The sequence below is a fragment of the Anas acuta genome, chromosome 15, assembly GCF_963932015.1.
Source record: "Anas acuta chromosome 15, bAnaAcu1.1, whole genome shotgun sequence".
NCBI lineage: Eukaryota > Metazoa > Chordata > Aves > Anseriformes > Anatidae > Anas > Anas acuta.
This window is the reverse complement of record NC_088993.1, coordinates 846,197-852,449: the sequence shown is the minus strand read 5'-3', so window position 1 is coordinate 852,449 and position 6,253 is coordinate 846,197. Positions and strand designations below refer to the sequence as shown.

The window sequence follows — 6,253 nt, the reverse complement described above, 5'->3', positions numbered from 1 at the left end:
CATTAATACCAGATGAATTGTTGGTGCCTGAAATACCCCCTTCTTTTGGTATGCTGACCTGAAAAATCTCAGTGATAGCATTATCTTCAGTTCTAGTTTCACTGTTAACATTTCCTCTCTCCCAGAAATGCAGAGGGTACTAGAAAGCAGTAGAAACAGGATTTTCTTCTGAAATGAGCTACCTTAAAGCGATCTCAAACCTGGTTGTTAGAACCGAGTGCTGGGTAATACCACATTCTACATGAACATTTTCATAACACAAACATCAGTCTTTCTGTTTGAGTCTTAAAATACCAGTTCTACATCGATGCACTTGAAGTACATCAGAAGGACGCATTTAAAGTACATACAAAATTAACCTTTTAATATATTATTGTATCCTAAAAACCCATATAGTCTTTAATACCAATTTGTACACCCAATATAAGATTGCTTTTACCCATCTAACATTTAACTAGACTAAGGCATAGTCTTAAAATAAAGGGCAATGATAACTTCCACTCCAGATCTCAGTTTCACTATGGTATACAAATACAAAACAAGAGGCAAGGATACTAGCAAGAACAAAAGACCTTTCTCTCCTCTAAATGATTCAGAAAGCACCCACAACAGCAGTCAAAAATCTCTTCAACTTTTTACACAAAAACTCTTTATCAAAATATGCTTGAAGCATCATGAATTGATGCCAGTAATGCCTAATCCTGTTACCTCAAAATGGCTTGTAACATCTCTCTCTTCAGGTTTAACCAATCATCACAGCGTTTTGACTATTAAATGCAATTATCTATTCTAGAAGTTTCATAAACTAAGCTTCAGATACAACTACCCTTTTCAGATCTTCAAAAATGTCACCCACCCGCCAGGTGTCTTCAGAGATGACTGCAAATGCCTCTCAGGTAATCTCAGCTGGTTCTGCAAGGGTTCCAGGATGAATTTCATCAGGTCCAGCCAAAATGGGCAACTCCCAATGGTATGAAAGGAACCACATTTTACCTTTAGCTTGGGTAAATGTCACTTCAGCTAATATTGAGCAAACAGACATAATGTGGTAAAAAACAATAAAACAACCATATTTCTAATTATTTTATCTGTGTTACACATACAGATCCTGTTCTTGCACTGTGCGTATTCACTTCATAGACTTTTGGGTAAAAAGTACCTAACTGAAAAAGTGCATATTTTAGGGACATTTAATCCTTTTGAAAAGAGGGTAAAAAAAAAAAAAGTTGTTTGGACAGACGGGTTTTAAGGTTTTTTTTTTTTTTTTTTTTTTTTTTATACCAGAATATTTAAGAGAATATAATCTATAGCACTAGAATGTGGTTACACATCACAGAACAAAAACCAGTAACACATTTGGTAGAACAGTGACAGCATAAGTAATTTCCTCCACGTTTTTGTACAACTGAACAAACACATTATTCAGCTAGGGAGATTTCCAGAGTGTTGAGTTCTAAGAGTATCTGGAGACCAACTATATACTGGTGGATGACAAATCTGACATGAGCCAGTAATGTCTACCTTCAGCCCAGAAAGTTAATCATATCCTGTGCTGCACAAAAAGAAGTGTGGTCTAGAAGGTCGAGGGAAGTGATACTCCCCCACTTCACACTGCCCCTGTAAGATACAACCTGGAGTACTGTGTTCAGCTCAGGTGCGCCCAGCACAAGAAGGACATGGACCTGTTAAAGTAGATCCAGTCTTACCACAAAAATGGTAAGAGGGCTGGAACACCTACAAGAAAGGCTGAGAAAGCTGTGTTCTTTTAACCTGGATAAAAGAAGGCTCTGAGGAGACGTTATTGTGGCCTTTCAATACTTAAAGGAGGCTTATAAGAAAGAGAGAGAGAGACATTTTACAAGGGCATGTAGTGACAGCACAAGGCGTAATAGTTTCAAACAGAAAGACGGTAGATTTAGCGAAGAATTTATTCCTTTTATCTAATCTATGAGAGTGGTGAGGCACTGGAACAGGTTGCCCAGAGAAGATGTGGATGTCCCATCTCTTGAAGTGTTCAAGGTCAGGCTGGATGAGGCTTTGGACAACCTCATCTACTGAAAGATGTACCTGACCATGGCAGGGAGGTCAGACTAAAAGGTCTTGAAAAGTTTCCAACCAAAACCATTTGATGATTCAATATGGCCAGTTTCAGGTTTGCTCTGAAGCATGATTCTGAGCATCTAGAGATTTTTTTCCACACCTTTTAGAAAAACAAGCAAACAAACAACAAACAGTACTTGTTGCATGCCCTCCCTTATTCTAAATGAGGCATCTAATGCACTTGCCACTGATAAAAACATGATTACCTCAAGACACTTACAAACCCTAAAGCCATAGGGCATGTACGTAAGCAGCCCAGGGGAAATCAGCAAAGGGAAAGTAGTGGAAAGATCTGAAAAGGAGAACAATAAACTCAGAGCTCAAAAACCTAATTACAATAATTAAGAATAGCTATGTGATGTGACAAAAGGACAAAAGGTGATTATATAAATCTAGTGCTGTGGGAATTAAAATTCTACAGCATGCTTCCAAGTTAAAAACCAAAAACAACTCTTAAAGAAAAGCACCTAAGGCATTCCCTTCTACTGATATGTCTGCCAAATAAACAGTTAAACAGACATTCAAATTAAGAACCAAATAACAAGGACCTTTCCTACTTTCGTCTGTTCGGGCAATCAAAAGATCCAGAGCTTCCAACACATGCATCTGCTTTATTTGGAGAGTTTTATCAAATACTTGAACTGATGGCTGACCATCTAAAAAAGAAAACACACGCATTTCTTAAAAATTCTGCTAAAATTTTGTAGTCAATGGTTCTGAACTATTTCTTTCTAATAAAATAAGTCTTGTTTTTTCTCATGAAAATGAAACGTTCTGCACAAAGCTCGTATGTATGCTGCAGCATCATAACCAGTACTTCCTTATAGGAGTGTTTTACCATTCCCATGGATGAAATTATGCAACTGAAGCCTGAAAGGGACCTTTCTTTCCAAAGTCTGAAAATTTTCACTGATAACTAACTTCATTCCCTTAGTCCCAATGGCCTTATGTGGCACACAGAAGATAAGAGGTCAAACTAGTAAAAGCACTGCTATGGAAGAAACAGGCTTTCATCACCACATAAGCCTTGTGCTTCATGTTCATTAGTATCATCAAGGGCTAAAAAATCCAGATGCTCCTTGAGTTTGGGTTTGACTTCATAAATCTTTTCAGATGGCCACGATAACAGCATCTGAAATAACAAAACATTCAGAAATCTGCATGAAAATTGGCTCCAAATAAGAATTCTGATGCAGAGAAAAAATCTGCAGCTAGATTACATAAATGTAATAGATTCACTTGGATTTGTACTCTCCTTGCAGGTGAGGACTTACCAATTACCTAAACAGAGCTTATGAACATTTATTTTGAAGAAAATGGTCAGATACATAATTGACACAAGAACACAGCATCATTTACTAACCATCAATTAACAAGATGCCAGCGTCTGTAGAAACCAGCAAGGACTGGCCCCAGGAATCTGCACAGACAACTTCATGAGGAAAATTACTGCAGAAAGATTGGGACTCCCAAGGCTATGATGTAACATAAGGGATACATATTAATTATACTAAGAAATACTGATCATATAGACACGAATGAGATGTGACATGTAAGAACACGTAAATACTTTTGGCAGGGTACATTTCTTAAAAGTATATTTTTTGAATTTGAAATAACAAAATCTAATTAATTTTCTTGCAGAGAAATACTCTCTCTACCAATTGGATTTGGAGACTAATAAGTATGATACACTCTTGGAACACTGGAATTAAAACCCAAGCAGCTGATATTCAGTGCAACCCTGGAAATTTCTTATTAAACAATTAAAATACAGACTTAAAATATATGCACCACCATGCATATACAGTTTGATTTCATTTCATGGTTCATTTGTGATATTTAGACATGGTACTGCTAAAACTACCTTTCCCCCAAAATGTTCTTTTGTCATGTGTTCTCTGTACTTACCTCCTAAGTTCTGTCTCCTCTCCCCTCTCTTCTCTAATATTAAGTATTAAGCTGCAGTCTTAAATTCTACAAGCACTTCTGAAGTTTCTATATATAAGATGCACCTAGAAAAGTGTAATTTACATTTTTCACTCCTATGCCTTGTAAAAAAAATCTAGTTACAGGAAATAAAAACACAACTAAATTTTGCTTTAAACTTGATAAAGATGTTAAAATAATCAAAAGATGATTGGTTATGGAAAATATTATGGTTTTTTGTTTTGTTTTGTTTTGTTTTTCTTTCATGAAATATGATCAGATATAAAAATATCCAGACTTGCATTAGCATGAGAAGTACTACTACCTTCAGGCTCATCCTTTATTCATTTGCTATGGGCTGAAGAATCACTTTAACACACTATACGTTACAAATTTGCTGCTGTAGTATCTAATCAGAAAAGTAAATAAACAATATATACAACTGATATACAGTGCTATGCTCAATTGAATTTAGTGGTTCTTTTTTTTTGAACTCTCCTTACACAAATGGGTTCACTCACCTCCTTTTTACAGAAGCTGGTGGTTGCCAGGGTAGGTGGTGTATCCCTTTTCACAGTGGTTTTCAATTTCAGCGCCTAATACAAACAGGTATTTTAATTAAATTAAGCTTTTGTCACTAATATATAACCTAAAGCCTAAGAAGAAAGGACAACTTAGGATGACAAAGTAGTTTACAGCTTGGAATTGCTATTACAGTTATTAAGAAAGAAGGGGAATTATCTATACCCTGAAGAAAGACTGCACTGATCACTATGGAGCTGCAGCCAAAGCCTACATAGCTTATAAAAAAAAAGGAAGCTCAAAATATGAAGTGTCTAACATAGTAATCAACAGAACGACAGCATGAAATCATAGAACGGCTTGCGTTGGAAGGGACCTCAAAGATCATCCAGTTCCAACCACCCTGCCATAGGCAGGAACACCACTCACTAGATCAGGTTGCTCAGGGCCTTGTCCAATCTGGTCTTGAACCAAGGATGAGGCATTCACAACCTCTCTGGGCAACCTGTTCCAGTGCCTCGCCAACCTCCAAGTGAAGTATTTCCTCCTAACCTCTAATCTAAATCTCATCTCTTTTAGTTTAAAGCCATTCCCCCTTATCCTGTCTTTATCTGATTAAGAATAGTTGTTCCCCATCTTTTTTTTTACGTCCCCTTTAAGTACTGCAAGGTTGCAATGGGGTCACCCCGAAGCCTTCTCTTCTGTAGGTTGAAAAGCCCCAGCTCTCTTAGCCTTTCTTCATAGGAGAAGTGTTCCATCCCCTTGAGCACTTTTGTAGCCCCCCTCTGGACCCGCTCTTAAAAGATAAACATCCTTCTTGTTCTGGGGGGCCCAGATCTGGACACACGACTTCAAGTGGGGCCTTAGAAGGGCAGAATAGAGGGAGACAATCCCCTCCCTTAACCTGCTGGCCATTCCTCTGTTGATGCAGCCCAGGATTCAGTTGGCATTCTGGCCTGCAAGCATGCACTCCTGGCTCATTTCAAGCTTTTCATTCACCAGAACCCCCAAGCCCTTCTCTGCAGGACTGCTCTCAAAGAGTGCTTCTCCTAGTCCGTCTTCATGTCCAGTATGGACCCAAACCATGGAGGCCATGTTGGGTGCGCAGAGCATGCCGGGAGATGCAGTTCTCGGGCACTGGACTTCCTGGAGGCCATGTTGGGTGCCCAGAGCACGTCGGGAGACGCAGTTCTCCAGCATGGGCTTTCGGGCGGCCATGTTGGGTGCCTCTTTTGTTCAAAAACACTGCTGCAAAGCTCATGTAACCATCTCCTGATAAGTTGATAAACTAGTGTATCAACATCCTGCCTTCCTGTCTCACGCTGGGCCAACATGACCAAATAAAGAAAGAAGTTGAACCACAACGCCGAGGAAGACTACGGCCTTCATCTTCACGACCACCAGAGGGACAGAGACGGCCCCCTAGCAACAGTGCGCGCAGTCGCAGAATATTCCAGGATGTGCTGCGTAATCCTGAAATTACCAAGATATAAAAAGGGACCCTGGCGGGGGTGAGGTGCGTGCCGTTGGCGGAGCTGAGACTCCCCGGCCGCCCAGCGCTGTTTTGCTTGCTGTTGCTTACTCAATAAATTCCTTTCTATTATTAATGCAATGCTCTCTGAAAATTAATTACGGGGGCAACTTATAACAAATTTGGTGCTGTGACTCGGATGAAGGCAAGTTGATTGAAAGACCTTCAGAG

At 39.2% G+C, this 6,253-nt stretch overlaps 2 long non-coding RNA genes across 2 annotated transcripts; both read right to left on the bottom strand.

The window, feature by feature from the left end:
* Positions 1-828: 828 nt before the first annotated feature.
* On the bottom strand, positions 829-1,900 carry LOC137864765 (uncharacterized). The gene is made up of 2 exons (XR_011101617.1): positions 1,771-1,900; positions 829-1,682 (listed from the first exon to the last, which is right to left on the bottom strand). It is a non-coding gene; the product is annotated as an uncharacterized lncRNA (long non-coding RNA).
* A 213-nt stretch (positions 1,901-2,113) lies between these two features.
* On the bottom strand, positions 2,114-3,748 carry LOC137864762 (uncharacterized). Its single transcript, XR_011101614.1, has 4 exons — positions 3,464-3,748; positions 2,658-2,756; positions 2,307-2,392; positions 2,114-2,200 (listed from the first exon to the last, which is right to left on the bottom strand). It is a non-coding gene; the product is annotated as an uncharacterized lncRNA (long non-coding RNA).
* Positions 3,749-6,253: the final 2,505 nt, after the last annotated feature.